General features: G+C 45.8%; 1 protein-coding gene across 2 annotated transcripts in view; it reads left to right on the plus strand.

Annotated features, from left to right (window-relative positions):
* Positions 1-20,859: 20,859 nt before the first annotated feature.
* The window catches only part of LITAFD (LITAF domain containing), a 31,274-nt gene continuing 30,301 nt past the window's right edge, over positions 20,860-21,832 (plus strand). Inside the window, exon 1 of one of the 2 annotated variants that reach the window (XM_014574342.4) lies at positions 20,860-21,042. The gene's annotated coding sequence lies outside the window, so the exon portion shown is untranslated. The remainder of the gene's footprint in view (positions 21,043-21,832) is intronic. The other variant, XM_089782277.1, reaches the window with a different exon arrangement.

The following is a 21,832-nucleotide window of genomic DNA, read 5'->3' on the forward strand; positions in this document are numbered from 1 at the left end:
CTGGGCACATCACACCACTCGGCCATCAGCCCGGCTGCACTTGCCGCAGGCTGCCATCTGGGGAGAGGGGGCAATCAGGGGGCTGCAGGAGAGCTTCCACCCCCAGAAGCCCGCAGAGCCAGCCCAGTCCTCCCCATCGAGGGCTCGTACCCCATTCCTCCCTCACCTCCTTCCACTTACCCTTCCCTAGCCCCCCTTCTTATTGATGTACAAAATAAAGATAATGTTTCTTCCAACATTGACTCTGTCTTTATTGAACAAAACTGGGGGAGACTGGGAAAAGGAGGTGGGAGAGGGGAAGAGAGAGGCTGGGAGAGGGGAGGGCAACTAACATGATCAGGGGTTGGGAACAGGTCCCAGATGAAGAGAGGCTACAGAGACTGGGACTGTTCAGCTTAGAAAAGAGGAGACGGAAGGGGGACAGGATAGAGGTCTCTAAAAGCAGGGGTTGGGTGGAGAGGGTGCATTCAGAAAAGTTCTTCCTGAGTTCCCATAAAGAAGGACTAGAGGACACCAAAGGAAAGGAATGGGTAGCAGGCTTCAAACTAGTAAGAGAAAGTTGTTCTTCTTCCCAAAGCAAATAGTTAACCTGTGGAACTCCTTGCTGCAGGAGGCTGTGAAGGCTACAACTAGAACAGAGTTGAAAGGGAAGTGAGATCAAGTCATGGAGGTTGGCTCCATGGAGTAGTCTTAGCCAGGGGGTAGGAGTGGTGTCCCTGCCCAAAGTTTGTGGAAGGCTGGAGAGGGATGGCACGAGACAAATGGCTTGGTCACTGTCTTCGGTCCATCCCCTCCAGGGTCCCTAAGGTTGGCCGCTGTCGGCAGACAGGCTACTGGGCTAGATGGACCTTTGGTCTGACCCAGGACGGCCATTGTAAGCTCAGGGCTCAGGGTCGGGGGTCTCAGTGGACCCCCTTGATTTTCATGCACACCTGCTCCTGGGTGGCCAGGCTGGCAGCTCTCCTGCCCTAGACAGCCACTTTCCTGTGCCTAGTGTGGAGATCGTGGACAAGTTCCACGATGTCCGCACTAGCCCAGGAAGGTGCCCGCCTCTTGCAGTCCCGGGCAAGCTCCCGGGAGCTGCCAGCCTGGTCCCGGGAAGAGGGGGTGGGCTGGGGGACATCGGGTGGGTGGCTCTGTGCCGTGCCAGGTGCAGGGTCTGCTGGCTGGGTGCTGGCAGGCTTGCACCTGGCACGGGCACCGTAGCCAGCCCGTGGCCCTTTAAGGGGTCTGGGGCCGGGAGGGGGGCATAGAGTTTCCCTGGTGTTGGCCAGGAAAAAAATTGCTTTTGACAAAACCCTTCTTTTCATTGGAAATGTTATTGTAGTCCACAGATTTCAACTATCTCAGGGTATGTCTACACTACCCTCCTAGTTCGAAGTAGGAGGGTAATGTAGGCATACCGCACTTGCAAATGAAGCCCGGGATTTGAATTTCCCGGGCTTCATTTGCATAAGCGGGGCGCCGCCATTTTTAAAACCCCACTCGTTCGAACCCCGTGCAGCGCGGCTACACACGGCACGAACTAAGTAGTTTGAACTAGGCTTCCTAGTTCGTGCCCCATGTAGCCGCGCTGCACGGGGTTCGAACGAGCGGGGTTTTAAAAATGGCGGCGCCCCGCTTATGCAAATGAAGCCTGGGAAATTCAGATCCCGGGCTTCATTTGCAAGTGCGGTATGCCTACATTACCCCGCTAGTTCGAACTAGCGGGGTAGTGTAGACATACCCTCAGTTACAGAACACCTCTACAGCTGATAAACACCTCTAAATAAGTGACCACATATTTAAAAGCTGCACAACATCAGATTCAATATCCAACTATAGGCATTTGAACATTTTAGCCTCTCTTCACACCTTTGAAACTTAGTGATGAAAATGATTCATGGCTTTAAACTATGTACATTTGTGCCCTGTGTAACAGGGTAGATTATGTAAAGGAATTTGTTGATTGACATTTAATAGATATGGTAATTACTACTCCATTTCTTGTTGACTGCAGAGAATTTGTCAGAGTTCATTTGTAATTCTGGTAATTAGCTTGTAAAGTTGCCTGCTAAAAACAGGTATTTCAGAGGGTAGTGAATCTGATACAGTCTAACCGGAGGCTTCTGAAGGTATAAAAAAACTAGACTGGACAAGTTTGCGTTTGTTTATTGCAAAACTGAATAAGAGATTGTGAATCAGTTCAAACTGTAGATGTAAACACATCTTAATTCAGGTAGCGCATGATCCAAAAACCCATCAAAGTCAACAGAAAGATTTCTGTTGACTTCAATGAATTTTAGTTTAGTTACCTTGGGACCTGTAGAGTGACTCCCCATATCAATACAACTGTAATGTTGTACCATACTAAGGATGTTAAATTGTGGTTACCAAGCTAATAGATTAGTCAATAGGACCTCTCTGCAGATCTGCAGCGGGGGTAGCTCTGGGAGTCAAGCTGTGGCTCTGCATTTTAAATGTAGTAAGAGCTGATGAGACTGCTTGGTCCCAGCCCGCATGGAGTCCAGCATCCCCTGTTCACGGTGGACAGCCCTGTGTGCCACGAAAGGGGGATGCTTCTGAAGCAGCCTCTCTCTGCGGCGGACAGGGCTGTCTGCGGGAAGAAGCTGCCCCACGCTGTGCTGGATCAGCTGATTGTCGGCACAGCATGGCAGCCATTTTTATTTTAATGAAGCGAGGACTATTTAAATCCCCACTTCATTGACTGTGTTGGGTAAACTAGTTTACATAGACTCATGAATCACAGCATAACATACACAGTTTGTATAATAACTTGACATCTCAAAGTGGCAACACAAATATCTGCCAATCTGAATATTCCATTTTAGTGAGTTTGAATTTCTCTGGCACCCACTGTTACCTACAGAACAACCAGTTCCAGGAGCAGCAACTTCACAGTAATGAATGGTGCCTTCTCTATGCAATAGGAATTGGACTAGATAGATAGATAGATAGATAGATAGATAGATAGATAGATAGATAGATCTTGGCAAGTTTAATAATCCATAAAATGCTGCCAAATATTCTGTAAAGATTATTTCCAGAAAGCTGTTTTCATTGAAGATAAAGCTATTTTGCAAAGCATGGTCTTGTTCTCTTTGACTCAACACCTTTGCTTTCAGTGGAATATGTTCGTATTCTTGCAAATGGTGACAAAAGACATTAAACAAGAAGCTATCATAAAAAATGTGCAGAAAGCAGAATATGTTGTAAACAAATTATCCTTAGTTGTGCAATGGGAAGCAGTTATTCATTTTCCTGTAAAATGATGTCATGCCTCATTATGGGAATGTGTTGGGTAACCATCTTTGTCACCAAAGTGACTGCATCAGAGAGTTCTCTGACATGATAGAGAGCAGAAAAGGAACAGAAACCTGGAGAGGTGATGAAACTGTTCCAAGAGCTTGGAATAATCTCAGTCATTAGGTTGGGAGACATTATGCTGAGCTATGCTAAAGGTTGTAGCTCCACACTTTGTTACTTAAATCAGTGGCTCTCAGCCTTTCCACGCTACTGTACCCATTCATGAATTTCATTAGTCTTCTGTACCTCCAAGTTTCATCTCACTTAAAAACTACTTCCTTACAAAATCAGACATAAAACTATAGACATGCCATAGCACACATAGCATAGAAAAATTGCTGACTTTCTCATTTAGCTATATATTTTAGAAATGTGCATCTGTCTGTCTATCTGTTGGTCTGTTAGTTCAAGAACTCCTCCTAAATGGTAAGAGTTAGGACCACCAAATTTTGTATGGGAAGTGCTGGGAATGAGACTGTTTTCCAGAACATGGGAAGGGAGGAGGCAGAGATAGGAGGGACATGATGCTCACAGTCACCCCTGGGGGCAGCGAGTGCAGGGGACCACCAAGGGAGTACCTAGCAGGGTTGTCGCTCGCCATCTTGCCTGCCATCAGACCAGGTAAGTGGGCCCCCCTGCCTGAGAGACAGTCCCTGGTGGCCCTGACCCCTGCCTGGGAGGGGAGAAGGGGGAAGGAGAAAACCCCCTGCTGATCTGCCCACCCCAGGAGGGGGGGAGTAGAAAGCCCCCCTGGACCAGCAGGGTGTAGGGAGGAAGCCCCTGCCAGCCCTCTCCAGACTGGGGAAGGAAGAAAGCTTCCACTGTCCCCACCCCAGCCTGGGAGGGAGCTGGGAGAGGGAAAAAGCCTCTGTCGGCCCCACCCCACCCCAGAAAGTGGAAGGGGGGAGGAAAAAGAACCTATGGACACTTCCTAGGGAGGGGGAGGAAGAAAGCCACACTGACTCCCCACACCCTGGGAGGGGTCAGAGGGAGGTAGAAAGTCCCTGTCACACATGGAGGAGGGAGAAAGCCTCCGCCAGCCCCAGTTGTGATCCACTCCTCATGGGAGGAATATGGCAGAGACCTGCGTCGCTTTCCTCCTCACAAAGGAATAGTGCCCCTTGAGAAAAGCCTGCAGTGTGCACCTGTACCAAGAACTGACTTTTCCTCTGGCATTATAGAAGGCCTTACTTCACTAGAACTCAGTGCTGGGGTGGGGGTCGTAGAACACTTCTGCATTAACTGCTGCATACTGTGCTCCACCCATCACCTCCTCTTCCTTACAGACTGAGTCCTCCACAAAGGGTATGTCTACACAGCAGCGTTATTTCAGAATAGCTTATGTTATTCCAAAATAACCAAGAGCGTGTCTATGTGATTGCCACTGGGCAGTTTGAACCTGGGACCTCTGGAGCTTAGCGTAGGAGCCTCTACCATTTGAGCTAAAAGCCAGCTGGCTGTCAGCCTAGGCTGTAAAGCTCCCTTGCTCTTAGCTCTCACTGTAAATGGTCTATATGCCACTGCATGGGAAAGTGAACCACACTACGTGTGTGGGTTACATCTACACTGCAAGCCATTATTTCAAAATAACGTCGAGCTATTTCGACATTAGCTTCTTACACTGACTCCTGTAACGCTCATTTTATGAGGAGAAAGGGAAATCGAAGGAAGAATGTTCTTCGACTTCCTGCTGTGCGCTGAAAGCCGAGTTAAGCTATTTCAACTTCAGCTACACAACTGACATAGCTGAAGTTGTGTAACTTAATTCAACTTTTGCCCTGCTGTGTAGACGTGCCCCAATAGATTAGCTTGAAAGAGAGCAGCTTCCCTTACATGGCCTTACTGCTGTCCTATGGCTAGCCTGTGCTAGCTTTCTGACAACCTCTCTCTGTGATTCTAAGGAAGGCAGACAGATGTCAGGTTCCATTCCTTGGCACCAAACAGCCATCTTGCACAGATCTCCCAATAGCACTATAATAAGAAGGTAGGAAAGACTACTACACTAGACAAAGACATACTACACAGTATGGGAAGGAGATGGGCAGTCCTTAGTGGAGAATGAACAGGTTAAGAACTATTTAGAAAAGTTGGACACACACTAATCCATGGGGCTGGATTTAATGCATGCCAGGGTACCGAGGGAGTTGACAAATGTCATTGCGGAGCCTTTGGCCATTATCTTTGAAAACTCATGGAGATTGGGAGAGATCCCGGATGATTGGAAAAAGACAAATGTAGTGCCCATCTTTAAAAAAAGGATGGACAATCCAGGGAACTACAGACCAGTCAGCCTTACTTCAGTCCCTGGAAAAATAATGGAGGGGATCCTCAAGGAATCCATTTTGAAGCATTTAGAAGAGGGGAAAGTGATCAGGAATAGTCAATATGGATTCACCAAGGGCAAGTCATACCTGATCAATCTGATTAGCTTCTATGATGAGGTAACTGGCTCTGTGGACATGGGGAAGTCAATGGATGTGATATACCTTGACTTTAGCAAAGCTTTTGATACAGTCTCCCACAGTATTCTTGCCAGAAAGTTAAGGAAGTATGGACAGGATGAATGGACTGTAAAGTGGATAGAAAGATGGCTAGATTGTCAGGCTCAACAGGTAGTGTGATCAATGGCTCGATGTCTGGTTGGCGGCTGGTTTCAAGTGGAATGCCCCAAGGATCGGCCCTAGGGCTGGTTTTGTTCAACATTTTTATTAATGACCCGGATGAGGGGATGACACTAACCTGGGGGAGAGGTAGGTACATTGGAGGGCAGAGATAGGGTCCAGAGTGGCCTAGACGAATTGGAGGATTGGGCCACAAGAAATCTGATGAGGTTCAACAAGGACAAGTGCAGAGTCCTACACTTGTGATGGAAGAATCCCAAGCATAGTTACAGGCTGGGGACCTAAGTAGCAGTTCAGCAAAAAAGGAACTGGGGATTACAGTGGATGAGAAGCTGGATATGAGTCAGCAGTGTGTCCCTGTAGCCAAGAAGGCTAATGGCATATTAGGTTGCATTAAGAGGAGCATTTCCAGTTGATCTAGAAAAGTGATTATTTCCCTTTATTTGGAAGTGGTGAGGCCACATCTGGAGTATTGTGTCCAGTTCTGGGTCCACCCACTATAGAAAGGATGTGGACACATTGGAGAGGGTCCAGTAGAGGGTAACCCAAATGATTAGGGGGCTGAAACACATAACCTATGAGGAAAGACTGAGGGATTTGGGCTTATTTATTCTGCAAAAGGGAAGAGTGAGGGGGGATTTGATAGCAGCCTTCAACTTCCTGAAGGGAGGTTCCATCGAAAAAGGCTGTTCTCAGTAGTGACAGATGGCAGAGCAAGGAACACTGGTCTCACATTACAGTGGGGGAGGTTTAGGTTGGATATTAGGAAAAACTATTTCACTAGGAGGGTAGGGAAGCACGGGAATGGGTTACCTAGCGAGGTGGTGGAATCTCCATCCCTAGAGGTTTTTAAGTACTGGCTTGACAAAGTCCTGGCTGGGGTGATTTAGTTGGGATTGGTCCTGCTTTGGGCAGGGGCGGGACTTGATGACCTCCTGAGGTCTCTTCCAGCCTTGGGATTCTATGAGTCTATGATTCTAAGTTATACTTGTAGGCTACGTCTACACTGGCCGGCCCCTTTTCCGAAAGGGGCATGCTAATTTTAAACTTCGTAATAGGGAAATCCGCGGGGGATTTAAATATCCCCCGCGGGATTTAAATAAAGATGTCCGCCGCTTTTTTCCGGCTTGTAGAAAAGCCGGAAAAGAGCGTCTAGACTGGCCCGATCCTCCGGAATAAAGCCCTATTCCGGAGGATCTCTTATTCCTATTTTGAAGTATTCCTTTTCTACAAGCCGGAAAAAAGCGGCGGACATCTTTATTTAAATCCCGCGGGGGATATTTAAATCCCCCGCGGATTTCCCTATTACGAAGTTTAAAATTAGCATGCCCCTTTCGGAAAAGGGGCCAGCCAGTGTAGACGTAGCCATATAGTTAAAGTGGTACCCATCTACAATTTATTCTGTAATGTCCAGAATGCCAGTAAAGCCTGAATACTTTGGGTTGCTACAACTTTAGAGAATTATAAACAGGCGTGGTCTTCCAGTGACACAGGTGCTACTGATGCTAGATACATATACAAGCCAAACTTATTCCACAGTTCTTATACCTCTTGGCTGCGTCTAGACTGGCAAGTTTTTCTGCAAAAGCGACTACTTTTGCGCAAAAACTTGCCAGCTGTCTACACTGGCCACTTGATTTTGCGCAAAAGCACTGACGTTCTACTGTCTGAAATCAGTTCTTCTTGTGCAAATGCTTTGATGTTCCCGTTCAGGCAAAAGCCCTCTTCCGGAAATGTTTTTGTGCAAGAGGGCCAGTGTAGACAGCTAAAAACTGTTTTGCGCAAAAAAGCCCCGATGGCGAAAATGGTGATCGGGGCTTTCTTGCGCAAAACCGCATCTAGATTGGCACGGACGCTTTTCCGCAAAAAGTGCTTTTGTGGAAAAGTGTCCGTGCCAATCTAGACGCTCTTTTCCGCAAATGCTTTTAACGGAAAAACTTTTCCGTTAAAAGCATTTGCGGAAAATTATGCCAGTCTAGACGTAGCCCTTAAGAATGGGTGCCACTTTAACTGTAGCAGTATAACTTACCTACCTTATTCTTATAAGTATTCCTCCATAATTGACTCAGAGGAGTAGCCATGTAAGTTTGTAACTATAAAAATGAGAAGTCCTGTGGCACCTTAGAGACTAAGGCTACGTCTACACTGGCCCCTTTTCCGGAAGGGGCATGTAAATTTCAGCAGTCGTCGTAGGGAAATCCGCGGGGGATTTAAATATCCCCCGCGGCATTTAAATAAAAATGTCCGCCGCTTTTTTCCGGCTTTTAAAAAAGCCGGAAAAGAGCGTCTACACTGGCCCCGATCCTCAAAGTAAGAATAAGAGCCTCCGGAAAAGGGCACTTTTTCCGGAGGATCGGGGCCAGTGTAGACGCTCTTTTCCGGCTTTTTTAAAAGCCGGAAAAAAGCGGCGGACATTTTTATTTAAATGCCGCGGGGGATATTTAAATCCCCCGCGGATTTCCCTACGACGACTGCTGAAATTTACATGCCCCTTCCGGAAAAGGGGCCAGTGTAGACGTAGCCTAACAGAAATATATAGGAAAAACTTAAAAAACAACAAATAGACTAGTGGCACCTTAAAGACTAACAAAACGTGTAGATGGTATCATGAGCTTTCGTGGGCGTAACTCACTTCTGAAGAACTATATAGAATCATGAGCTTTAATGGGTAAAACCCACTTCATCAGATGAATTGGAGTAGAAATAACAGAAACTATGATATAAAACAGATGAAAAGTACCTGTCAAGTGTACCTGTCAAAAGGTGTTAATTAGTCTAATTAAATGGGCTGCATGTGTCCAGTTCATAGCCTTTGATGTGAAAATGTAGATGCTAAAGTCAGGAGAAATTGGCTTTGTAATTAGTTAATCCATTAATTTCTTTATTCAAGCCCAGGGTAACAGTGTCAAATTTATAGATGCATTCCAGTTCTGCAATTTCTCTCTGTAATTGATTAATGAAATTCCTTTGTAGAAGAATGATCACTTTTTAATGCATGATTAAATGACCAGGGGGGTTAAAATGTTCCCATACAGGATTGTGTGTACCATTTCTGATGTCTGATTTGTGTCCCTTTGTCATAGAGGGTGTCTGGTTTGGCCAATATACATGGCCCAGGGGCATTGCTGGGACTTGATGGCAGGTATCGCATTAGAGGATGTGCAGTTGTATGAGCCCCTGACCTTGTGGCTTATGTGGTTAGGTTCTGTGATGGTGTTGCTTGTATAGATATATGGACAGAGTTGGCAGTGGGGTTTATTGCAGGGGTAGGTTCCTGGGTGAGTGTGTGATGGTGCTTGAAAAGATTTGCTTCAGCTTGGGGAGGGGGGGGGGCGTGTTGGTAGGTGAGCATTAGCCTGTTTCCAAAGGCCTATAAGAGTGAGGGATCATTTTCCAGGAAAGCCTATAGATTATCAATGATGTCCCAGAGGGGTTTAAGTTGGGGGCTATAGGTGATGACCACTAATGATCTGATATTTTCCTTGTTGAGCCTGTCTTAAAATAGTTGACTTCTGGGTACTTCTCTGGCTCTGTCAATCTGTTTCCTGACTTCCCCAAGTGGGTATTTAAGTTTTAAAAATGCCTAATACAGATCTTGTAGGTGTTTGTCTCAGATACACCCGGATTTGCACAAGCCTACAAAGGGCTTGGCTGTAAACAAGTGATCCTGTGCTGTGTCCTGGATGGAAGTTAGAGGCATGCAGGTAAGAGTATTTCCAGTTCAGGGTGTTTATGTGACCATCATTTATTTGTATTGTAGTGTCAAGGAAGTGGATCTCACCCCACAATATGCCAACATTTTTATACCTGACCTTGAACAACTTTTCTTCAGCTCTCGTCTCCTGCCATCCTCCTCTACTTACGCTACATTGATGACATGTTCATCATAGGGAGCCACGGGAAGGAGACCCTTGAAGACTCCCACACCATTATCAAACTCAGCTGGAACAGTCCACACCTACTTTCTCTAACAAACTCCTAGCACTGTATATACATTTGCTTTCTATATAATAAAAATATCCCAAAAGAGACACTTCCCTCTTTCCCTCTTCAGGAGAGGCTGTGTGACAGGTGTTATAGGTGATCTGGTTCTCCATCCTCATTCCACCCAATCTCCCATTTATTCCTGAGCTCTCAATCCCACAGTTATTTCAGTGATATACCAGGCAACGTCTACACTACAAAGAAAAGATGGAAATTATGAACGCAATTTGCGTCTTTTTCCGCTTTTCTGTTAAAAGAGGCTTTTCCTAAATTTGGCATGTCTACACAGCTCCAAATTTTGGAAAAACCTTCTCTTTTGAGCCATCCCTTCTTCCTTGTGAAACAAGGATTACAGAGACGGCAAAAGAATGCATTCGCTTTTTTGGAAATTTGTCTGAAAAAGTGGACACATTCCTTAGCCACGGCATTGCTTTCCAGGATACCTCCAGTATCTGGGAAAAGAGCTGCCGTTTAGACGTAGCCCCAGTCAGAGCAGTCAGATAGATTCAGTTCAGTCCAGGACCTCTTGGTGGCACTATCGCATGACTCTTCCCACACAGCCTTACAAACCATGGAACCAACATCAGGGACCGAAGCCAGCTGCCTGCACACTTGGAAAACCCTCCTCACTAGTGCTGACTGAGGCAGGGAAGGGCAGATTCATCCTTCACGAGCTCAGGGTGCTGATAAATAGGGCACCTTGTTTACAAGTAGGATCTGTCCCCTATCTTGCTGAGTGCATTAAAAGTCATATCACAGCTTTGGACGGACACTCAGGGCACAAGGTCTTTGCATAGAAGCAGCAGTTACATGGTTTGTTTAAACCAAACACAAGACTGTGTCTCCCACGTGTGATTTGTCCACCTTTGTAATTATCAAATAAAACTAGGGTTACCAGATGATTTCAAAAAAATACCAGATGCACTTGATCTCAGAAGGGGCAGGTCGGCTGGGAGGCGATCAGGGATGGCTGGGAGGGGGGAGGGGGGAGCACGGCCGGCCGGAGGAGATTGGGGGAAAGAACCAGCCGGTGGGAAGCAGGGCTGGCCGGGAGAGGGTTGGGGGGAGTGGGCTGGCTGGGGGGAAATGGCCAGCAGGGAGCAGGGCTGGCTTGAAGGGGTTGGAGGGAGTGTGTGGGGGGGGGGGGGAGAACGGCCGGCGGGAAGCGGGACTAGCCGAGGAGCACACAGATCCCGGGGTGCTGCCCGTCCCGCACATGGTCCCAGCAGGGCGCAAGGGCAAGTCCAGCCCCAGGGATTCCATCCCTCCCCACTCCCCCCCGCCCCCCGCCTTTCCTCTGTACTGCATAGTTGCATGCTGCCTGGCTGGTAGACACATTCACGCAGTGTGAGCATGTCTACTAACCAGGCAGTACGCAACTTGTTGTATCATGCAAGCAAGGTACTAACAAACTTCAACAGGCCTTTATTTACCAAAGATGAAACCTCTTTACAAAGCTGCTGCTGCCCCCTCTTAGCTCCTTTCCTCCCCTCTCCTTCCTGTTTCCTGTGCTTCCAGACTCCCAACAGCCAGTGCTCCCAGTTCTAATCATTACAAACAGCATCTAAACATCACACAACTATGTACTGATACTCATGCTAATAATAAAATTTAATATGTTCCGTATTTTCTCAATTTGTTTCCCGAACAGAAAGCTAAAATACCGCGCTGTCCGGTTCAAAACCCGACACCTGGCAACCCGAAATAAAACTATGAAAATAGTTTCTTGACATTATATGCACATGGATGGCTCCAATTTTGTTTTGGAAAGAATTTGCAATTGCCCATATCATGTAGGCCATGTCATGCACATATTCTTTCTTCTGTCAAAAATGGCTTCTATGGGCAGTGCACTTTGGGTACTCAAGTACTCAAGTACTTCTAGCACCTCATCCTGCACAATAGAAATGTTACTATCTACCACAAGGCCCATAGAAATCATTCTGCTGTGGGTATTACAAGTTTCTTTCCAAGAGGCTGTTTGCACTGAAGGACTTTCTCTTTTAGGACACAATCCTTCTAGCATTGAAGTAAATGGAAGTTTCGCTATTAATTCAATAGGTCTGTGTCTACATTGGTGCGATCTTGCGCAAAAGCGACCACTTTTGCGCCAAAACTTGCTGCCTGTCTACACTGGCTGCAAGTTCTTCCACAAGAACACTGACATTCTACTGTATGAAATCAGTGTTGCTTGCGCCAGAACTATGATGCTCCTGCTCAGGAATAAGCCCTCTTGCACAACTGTTCTTGTGCAAGAGGCCAGTGTAGACAGGCAACATGAATTTCTTGCGCAAGAAAGCCTGATGGCTAAAATGGCCACCAGAGCTTTCTTGCACAAGAGAGCAGCTACACTGGCATGTAGAATAGTGATAGAAATGTAGCCGTGTTAGTCTGGTGTAGCTGAATCAAAAAAAAGGACTATGTAGCACTTTAAAGACTAACAAGATGGTTTATTAGGTGATGAGCTTTCGTGGGCCAGACCCACTTCCTCAGATCAAATAGTGGAAGAAAATTTTCACAACCATATATACCAAAGGATACAATTTTAAAAAATGAACACATATGAAAACACACATGTAATAAACCATCTTAGTTAGTTTTTGATTCAGCTACACTGGCATGGATGCTCTTGCGCAAAAGCACGTGCCAGTGTAGACGCTCTCTTCTGGAAGAGTTTTTGCACAAGAACTATTCCACAAAAGAGTTCTTGCGCAAGATCATGCCAGTGTAGATATAGCCCTATAGGAGGGGGCTATGACCTGTATGCTGATCTGTGAGACATTTTTAACATATTGATTTATTGGAAGAAATTCCTTTGCTTTTAGAGGTAGGAAAGCACAGTCCTATAGTCCATATGATACTAAGGAAAAAAATGTCACAGCTCATTGGAGTGCTGGTTACAGCCCATTGCCTGACTGAGCCACCATAACATGTCCTTTCTAGCTTCAGATTTTTTTACTCCCATACTCTCCTACAATCTGAGGCATTCATAGCTTTGTGATTGTGGATGTAGAAATCCTTAAGATCTAATGATCAGAACAGGAGATGTGAACATATAAGACATGTCTCTGGGTTTGTTCTGTCTCCCATCAACATCCTCTCTGTGCCTGCTATATAAAAACAGTAACAATAGCAAACTCCCTAGTGGATTGCATCAAGTCTCTGGAGGGTTTCCCATTTGAAGATCAGAACTCTGATGAATGTGGGGTTTGTATTAATGGTGATGATGGTGGTTGGGATGGCTCTACGGGTGTTAGTGTAAGTGTCAGGACTTCGCCATGTTTCCAGCTTGACATTTTCTTGGTGAGGATTATTAACAACAGAGCTGGCTGAAAAATAAAAATCATGAAGAAAATTAGAAATTTAAAAAATATTTCTGATTCATGCATTGAAATCTTCTCAGCTACATTTCTCCATTTACGGTTATCAAAATCTGATTTTTTTAAAATCAATTTAATCTCTTCACTCAGAACACAGGCAATCTCTGGAATTCCTTGATAGAGGATGTGATGAAGGTTAAGATTTTAACAGGGTTCAAAAAAGAGCTAGATAGTTTCATGGAGATTAGGTCCATCAATGGCTATTAGCCATGATGTATAGGAATGGTGTCCCTAGCTTCTGTCTGTCTGGAAATGGGTGACAGGAGAGGGATTACCTGTTGTGTTCCCTCCCTCTGGGGCCGCTGGCATTGGCCACTGTTGGCAAACAGGACACTGAGTTAGATGGACATTTGGTCTGACCCAGTATGGCTGTTCTTATGTTATGTTCTTACATAGGATTTCCAGGGCCCCCAAAATAATTAAAAAACAAACATTTTTTCACAGACATCAGTGTCAAAAAAGGGCATTTTCACAAAAAAAGACTGTCACTACACCGGCCCAGTGGAGTCCAAGGGAGAAGCTATTGCTGGGGAACTGGGAGACGCGCTTTTCTGCAAAAAAGCCCCGATCGCCATTTTCGTGATCGGGGCTTTTTTGCGGAAAAGAAATCTCTGCTGTCTACACTGGCCCTTTTGCGCAAAAGTCTTTCAGAAAAAGACTTTTGCCTGAACAGGAGCAGCATAGTATTTCCGCAAGAAGCACTGATTTCTTACAGTAGGAAGTCAGTGCTTTTGTGGAAATTCAAGCGGCCAGTGTAGACAGCTGGCAAGTTTTTCTGGAAAAGCGGCTGATTTTCCGGAAAAACTGGCCAGTCTAGACACAGCCAGTGTGTTGTGGCCAGATTCCCTGCTGAGGGAGTGGTAGACATATTTGCCACTCACAGGGCCCTGGGTTGGGACCCAGTGGAGCAGGGTGGGCTTGGATACCCCTACCAGGAAGCTAACCCCAACCCTATAGACTCTGGGGTACTAGGCTACACTGCCCTGAGACCAGGGCTACTTACAGACTCTGGCTGGTCAGCCATACTGCCCTGTGAACAGGGCTACTAACCAACTTGCTGTGTCACCCTTAGACAAGGGGGTAGTTGTTGACTCTAGCCATTGGGCCATACTCCCCTTCAATCTGGGCTGCTTTTGGACTTGGTGTTACCCCGAGACAAGACAATATTTATGGGCTCTGGAGACAGTTGGCCTCCCTGCAGCAGGGGCAGGCAGCAGCAGCATCACCCCGGAATATTCTCACACCTGTGACGGGGTATGCATATGCCACCACAGTGGTACTGAAGCAGGATGCAACCCACTTACTTAGCTTCCAGTGCCTTCTTTCTGTTTCTTTCAGGGAAGTCAATGGAAAAACTGATTAACTTTAGGTCAAACCCTTAATCTTTTTAAGCCACAACATCTATGACTACATCGCTGAATAAGTCTGTGTGGGTGCCACAAGCATGACCAGTGACAAAACACATGATTTTAGTATGTTTTTATTTAATAGAACAAAGAAATGATCTGTGTCACTTTGGTTAGCCTGCTGCTAAGCAAGATTCAATTCCTTACCATAGAGACCTACATGGCAGAGTACAGGATTTCAGACTATTATATGGCTTTTGTTGTAAAAGACAGACTATTTTCCTGCATGTTTCAATGGCCTTTATTGCTCTCTGCAGCAGGGATGGGCAAGATGTGGCCCACAGGCTGGATCTGGCCCACTAAGCCATTTGATCCAGCCCACCCTGCCATGCCTCTGCCCCTAGGCCAATTGAGGCTTGAGGGCAGAGGAGTGCACAAAGTCTCCTCCCCCAACCAGGGGTACACGTGCCAGAGGGAACAGCTAGCTGTTCAAAATGGCTAGGCTGTAATTCCCTCTAGGCGCCACGCACCCCTGGCAGGGCAGGGCAGAGCGGGGGATGAGGAATTGCTCCCCCGCTTCACGAGGGAGTGTGCAAAGTCTCTCCCAAAGCACACTTTGTCTAAAGGGAACTACCCCTTCTGCTTGAGGCCCCACCTTTCCACCTAAGGCCCCCCCTCTTCCGGGGCTGGCCCACAACCACTATCAAAATTGGTGAAGTGGCCCCCCTACAAACTAATAGAATAGGTTTGTATATCATGTTGCCTGCTGTTGAATGATTTTTGTTCATTCATTTTTGCATTTTATTTGAGCTATCTTCAACTTATTTTTAGCTAGGCGGGTGCACTATTTATATATTCACTTCTCACATCAAAGCAATTGCATACTACATCTGAATCATTTCAAGATGTCTGAAAATAAGCATACGTCATATCTGAGTTATTCCCATGTCTTGTCTGGAAACAATTGCATAATTTGTGTTTCATCAAAATATTGTGTTAAAAGATATATCTCCTAGATACCCCACAGATAGATAAACAGTCCACAGATGCTGTTATTCATTGGGACATATGATCAAAAATCATAATTCTGCCTAGTTATTGTCTATGGAGATCTATGCCTCTATGGGTACATCTAGACTACAGGCTTTTGTCGACAGAGGCTTTGTCGACAGATACTGTCAACAAAGCTTCTGTCGACAAAGAGCGTCTAGACTACATCCAGTACTGTCGACAAAGCAAGCCGCTTTGTTGACATGAGAGTGTAGACGCAAAGGACAGTGTAGATACAATAACGCCTTCTGTTGACAGAACTCTGTCAACAAAAGGCATTATTCCTCGTAGAATGAGGTTTACCGCCATTGACAAAACTGCCGAGTTCTGTCGACATCGGTACTGTAGACGCAGGTATAGTTTTGTCGACAAAAGTCCACTTTTGTCAACAAAACCCTGTAGTCTAGACACACCCTATGTTATGTTTGTGAGAGACTGAACAGCAACACACTGGTATTAAAAATCTAGATTCAATCACAAAATACTTTCAATTCCACTCACCATCGATCTAAAGCTGCTGACCTACTGGTGCAAAAGATGCAACTCCAGTGACTTCACCAAAGGTTCTATGTGCAAAGAGGATAAAGGAAGGGGCACCAGGTCTCAGAGAGGTTTTCACTGGAATTGTAGCTCAGAAGTCGTTTGGAACATATAGACAGCTGCTTTATGAAGAACAGGATTTGTAATTATTCATATTCCAGTGGCATACAGAAGCCCTGTCACAGGTGAGCTGTTCCTTACAGAATTGGGCTGAGCCTCACCTGTGTCATCCTTCAACTGAGACAGGAGTGGCCTGAGGCCAGCTGCGGCAACTGGCGCCCCAGGCAGGTGGCGCAATTGGCGCCCCTGCCTGTACGGCCATCAATGGCCATTACATCATCACGGGGCGCCCCAGCGCCCCTGAACTGAGACCAAGGTTTACTGGGCTAGCTGCTGTATCTCAGCAGTATGACATAGGGATGTAATGTAAAAGCTTATAGGTTAATGCTAAAGACCACGTGCATTTCTCCCTCCCCCCAACAATCATTTTTTTTAGCAGGCTGGCCAGCAGCTTGACTCAGTCCTGGTTTGCGATGGGTCCAGGACCTACCCCTGCTGTAGCTTTGCATTTAAAGTGTATTAGGAGCCGGGCAGACAGGCAGCCCAGCTCAGTCCCAATTCTTGCTGGATTCGGGAGCTCAGACCTCTCCTGGACAGGGGCCGCTGCCACCCTGCACTGCTGCCTCTGATACAGAAGTGCGGGGTGACAGGCAGTCGATCCGTGAGGGAAGCTGGTTTTTAAACTGCCTCCCCTTGTGGACCAGCTCCCGCCTGGCACCCGATGCTACTGCCTCTGATACAGACGCAGCAGCACAGAGTGGCAGGGAGCTCCTCTTGGGTGGGTCCAGAGCACACTGGCTGCTGGCCCCGCTTCCGGGTACTATAGAATAGTCCAGCAACCGATAAGAATTCATGAGGTTAATTGACTATTCAATTACCCAATATTTAACATCCCTAGTATGACAGCCAGTCCTGGTCCCAAAGAACTAGCAGTTGAAGTAGATGAAAGAGAAAGTAGCTGGTGTTGCCCATGTGCTGTACACATGGTGAGCGAGAGACACAGGAAGAGCATGTGAGTGAGTCAAGGTCACAAAAGGAACGTGTGGGGGAGCTGGTTAGTGAACTTGTGGGGCACGGGTAACTACGCTACCAATCGCCGCTGAGGCTCAGGCTGGAGCCCCGCCCTAGGCTTCAGAGCCCAAGCTCTAGCCTGAGTTGTTTTTAGCACCGTTACTTTGGCCTGAGGCCGTTCACCTTGGCTTGGAGGCTCGCTGCCACGGTCTGCGTAGATGTGCCCTAGGGACTGATCTCCTCTGTGGACCAGGCATGGAAGGGGGCCAGTAACACTCAGCAGGAGGTTACACTTCTATGCCTTTGCTAATGGGAAAGAAGGGCCAAAGGGCTAGTTGCAGTGGGGTGGAACACAATAGCAGTCCTGGCGTCAGTCATGCTTTGGGGTTAAGGTCTGCAAAGGGACAGGGAGAAGATGGAAGGGGGCAGGGCATTATGGTAGAATGGGACAGGTGTTGCATTCTTCAATTGGTCTCGCCCTGCACATCCCTGAGGTGCACTGATCCTGAGCCAGGCCCCAACACCCAGAGCTTTTACTGTGGTTAGTGCCCCACTACACTGCCCTCGCCATTGGCCTGTGCTTTCAAGGCAAAGGATTGGTTGCCTTTTCAAAAGATATGTGCTAGTGGAACACCAACAGATCCTGGTTATCAGTGGGCAGTACTGAACCTGGAACCCCCGAAGCTTAGTTTGAGTCTCTACTGCTCTCTTATCTAGACCTAAAAGGCTCATTAAGCTCTAGGTGGTCTAGGTGCCACTAGTGGGGGACAGCACCACACCAAGCAGGCACAGTTACAACTAGTTCAACCAGAAATCATGAACTTGATGCAGGAATCAGTGGGTGGAATTCTATGGCCTCTGTCATGCAGGAGGTCAGATGACATTGCCAGGCCTGACATACTCCCTACACCTCACACACTGTGATCAAAAAGTGTCATGAGTACATTACTGGAAAACAAATGCCTCATACTTGCCCGATGTATGCATGTGGGGTGTCCAAAGAGTTACAGCTATATGCTAAAATTATGTTCTTAACATGAGTTTGGCAAGCAGTGCAAAAGCCCAGTCTGCCCTAGATAAAGGAAAGTGTTGTCAGGCAGAGACAATAAAGGCACATTTACAAAAAAGATAAACAAAGCTGTCAACCAGGCAAGGGGAGAAGATGCCTCTTGCATAGGTCTTAACTTCACATGAGTAATGGAATCAGTTGATTTTATACAGTATTATTTCACTTTAAAAATGTATGAAAACTAATGACACTGGTGATGAACATCATTGTGAAATGTGTACAATCACATGGTGTGAGGGATTATGGATCCTTAATAATGTTACGCTTTAAAGCTCTGACTAAGGAGTGTTTGAACCTGGCAGGTTAGGGAGAGCTGATAAACAGGTTTTTTCCTACACAGGCGGAAAGGCAGGCATCTACCTGTCTCCAATGAAATTAAGCAAGAGGTGACCAGAGTCAATGGAATCCTATTTGTATACAATCAGCAGGGTGATAGGAAATACACGTCAAAGCAAGAACAGCATGAGGCCATCCTGAGCCTGGGGACAAAACAGTGAGTTAGGGAAAACAGAAGGCAAGAGAAGCTGCCATCTTGGCATTCATCGCAAGGGGCCAGAGCTTTTGCAAGCTGAGAAAGATGGTTCCTTCAGCCAAGATGCAGTGTCTGGAAACTGAATATAAGTGAAAAACCGCTTAGGGCAAATATCTTTCACCTAGGAAGACAAGGGAAATTAGAACCTTCTACTTCTGTGGAAAGTCTTGACTGAGAGAAAGTTGGTCACAGCTGGACCAAAATAAAATTGGTAATAGAATCATAGAACTGGAAGGGACCTTGAGAGGTCATCAAGTCCAAATCCCCTGCCCTCATCACAGGACTAAGCACCATCTCATCCCTGATAGGTGTTGATCTGAGCTGCTCTTGAATATCTCCAGTGATGGGGATTCCATATCCTCCCTAGGAAATTTATTCCTGTGTTTAACCACCCTGACAGTTAGCAAGTTTTCCTAATGTCCAACCTAAACCTCCCTTGCTGCAATTTAAGCCCATTGCTTCTTGTCCTATCATCATAGGCCAAGGAGAACAGTTTTTTCTCTCTGCTCCTTGTAACATCTTGAAAATTGCTATCATGTCCCCTCTCAGTCTTCTCTTTTCTAAACTAAACAAGCCCAATTCTTTCAGTCTTCCCTCATAGTTCATGTTTTCTAGACCTTTAATAATTTTTGTTGCTCTTCTTTGGAGATTCTCTACAATTTCTCCACATCTTTCTTGAAATGTGGTGCCCAGAACTGGACACGATACTCCAACTGAGGCCTAATCAGTGCAGAGTAGATAGGAAAAATGACTTCTTGTGTCTTGCTTACATGAGATCTTACTAGGGTTCACTAGCTTACTTTAACCTCTGGAATCAGGTGTCACCCAGCTAGTTAGAATAGCACCCACAGTGCCCACAGTCAGCAGCATGTGTTTCTACTGGTACTGTGCTTCTGCACATGCCTTGACGCACATAACAAACTTTATTCCACACACAGATGGAAAAAATTAGAGAACAATGTGCCACCCCCTCTTGCTTTTTTATAAATACAGCAGTTTGGTGGAAGAGGTATCAGGGACCCTTCTGCCTAGAAATGCACTGATTAGTGATCAAATACTGACTCTCCTCTGTCTTCACCAAATGCACTGACACCAGAAGAATCTCTTCTCAAAGCTGAAAATTAAGGCAATGCAAGTGACTTGATCAAGGAAATGAGCTAAAAATGAGCCAGAAAAGCCTTTTACTCAATCATAAACACAATCATAAGGAAAGTGCTGGATAGAAACCTTATGGCAACTGCCTTGCTCTTGTCCCCTCACTGCCCCTATAAAAAAATGGGACCATTTCCAAACCAGGTCAGAAAGTCAACAGATGTATCATTGACTTCAGTGGAACTTTGCCACCAGATGGGAATCTGTTCCTGTATCTTGCCCGAACTCCCTGTAATAGCTTGAGATGAGGGAGGGAAACATATTTACCCATAACCATCAAGATGTTTCCATCCACTCTCTGACACTTTGAATTCCAGTTGCTTCCTTTACTCAGAAACTGGAAATAGCCCCAGTTTTAGCTACAGCCAGCAAATCCTTCCTATTTTTAGTCATACCCATTTGGCTCAATGCCTTTAGCTTTGGTTACATTGGTGTAAATCCACCATAATTCCACTGACCCCAATGGAATATTCTGCATTTTTACCAGTGAAAGAGTTATACACTGAAAAAAAATATCAATATTTACTAAATACATATTTTGTTTTACATAGTAAAGATATAAGCCATATATATGACAGAAAATGTATCTGAGTTAACCCTCATAAGCGCCTACAGTGTAATTAAAAATAAAATTCCAGTTAGCTTGTGCTGGCTTTCATGTAACAAAACAAAGATATGGAGCTGAAAAATTATCCAGGGAACAAACTGGGAGCAAACTTGTAGCACTGCATTCTTTCGAAGGATACTTATAATAGCATAGGTGTTAGTAGTAGGCTGGAGCCCAGGGCTAATTGGGGTAATTAAATGTTAGCTGCCAATATTCCCTCCCTGAAACTTCATGTGGATGAGTTATTTTTCACTTCCTGGGCTCCATGGTGGTTGTGTCGCTGGTCAGTTGTGCGCTGCTTCCCTGCCCAGGGACAGCTGCATTTTGAAAAGGCGAGTGAAGTGATTGCCTGTGAAGGAGCTTGCTGTCCCCATCTGCGTACAGGTAAGAGTTCTGTACGGAATGGGTGCACTATTTAGGAAATTCAGCAGCTGGGACGGGTAAACAGGCCAGAAGGAGGTGACAACTGCTGACTTTATAGTGCAATGCTCTCTCTTTCTCAGCCTTGACAAACCTGTGAGCTCTTTCTCCTCCTGTTAACTGGCTGCTAAGATCTGAAAACAAAGGGATATTTTAAATTGAGTAGATCAGATAAGAGAAATGTCAAGTCTTTCTGATCTCGTGATAATGTGGCACCAAAGAGATAGGAAAGGCCATAAGCCTTTGTGAAGTGATTTGAGCTTTTAGGCAAGTGCAATGTACACCTCTGTTTCACTAGCAAGGGAATGACTAGTCACAACTACTCGTGAGAAGGTCACATATACGTACGAATGCTGTGTGAAACACTAAATACGGTTTTGGCACTTTCAAAGCATAGGACAGATTTCATTGTGGGTTTTATTTATATAACTGCATAAATGGTAGACCCATAAGGTTGGAAGCTGCTTTTTCCTGTAACTAATCACTGGCATTTCTGTAATAAAGCTTAAGTAGAACATTCAAAAATAGAGCTGCGGAAATCTTTTCGAGGGGGGCAAAAGGTTTATTTGTCAAAAATGCAATTTTAGACAATGCAAAATTATTCATAAATCCACTGAATAGCGTCGGCCAAAAATGGGGGCTAGATCACAAAACAGCTCACAGCAATAGCAATCCAGCCATTAGACCTCTCTCTGAGATGTGGGAGAGCTAGCAGCAATTTGCAGCAGTAATTTGAACATTGGAGTCCCTTCTG

This window comes from Pelodiscus sinensis, chromosome 15 (assembly GCF_052426305.1).
Source record: "Pelodiscus sinensis isolate ZL-2025 chromosome 15, ASM5242630v1, whole genome shotgun sequence".
Classification (NCBI taxonomy): Eukaryota; Metazoa; Chordata; order Testudines; family Trionychidae; genus Pelodiscus; species Pelodiscus sinensis.